The sequence below is a fragment of the Propithecus coquereli genome, unplaced genomic scaffold (assembly GCF_000956105.1).
Source record: "Propithecus coquereli isolate 6110/MARCELLA unplaced genomic scaffold, Pcoq_1.0 Scaffold870, whole genome shotgun sequence".
Classification (NCBI taxonomy): domain Eukaryota; kingdom Metazoa; phylum Chordata; class Mammalia; order Primates; family Indriidae; genus Propithecus; species Propithecus coquereli.
In genome coordinates, this window is record NW_012154952.1 from 67,770 (window position 1) to 68,369 (window position 600).

Genomic DNA, 600 nt, shown 5'->3' on the forward strand with positions numbered 1-600 from the left:
AAAGACACCTGCACCCGAATGTTTATAGCAGCAAAATTCACAATTGCAAAGATGTGGAAACAACCCAAGTGTCCATCAATACATGAGTGGATTAACAAATTTATTTTCTTAATTTACAGATTAAATTGTATTTATCATGTACAACATGATGCTTTCAAGCACAAATACACTGTGGAATGGTTAAACCTAGCTAATTAACCAATGCATCACATTACATGGTTATCATTTTTCTGGGGAGAATGCTTAACATCCACTCCACATTTTTCAAGAATACAAAATATAATGAACTATAGTCACCATGTTGTAAAAAACAAACAAGAAAACCTTTTGAACTTATTCCTCCTAATTAACCATAATTTGGTTCAATTATTTTTAAGTTCAATTTGGCTTAAAATAAAACAAAACTAACTTACCCATTGTGCTTACCTTGGCTTGGAAGTGGAACATTCAACAACCATAAACATGGTTGTGGTTGTTTAAACTTCAGAGAGGGTGGTGTAGGCTCACAGGGAAGTCATATTTTCTTTGTTTTTCTTTTCTTTTTCTTTCTTTTTTTTCCTGAGGAAAGCCATCTTTAACTTATATTTAATTTAAAGTAGA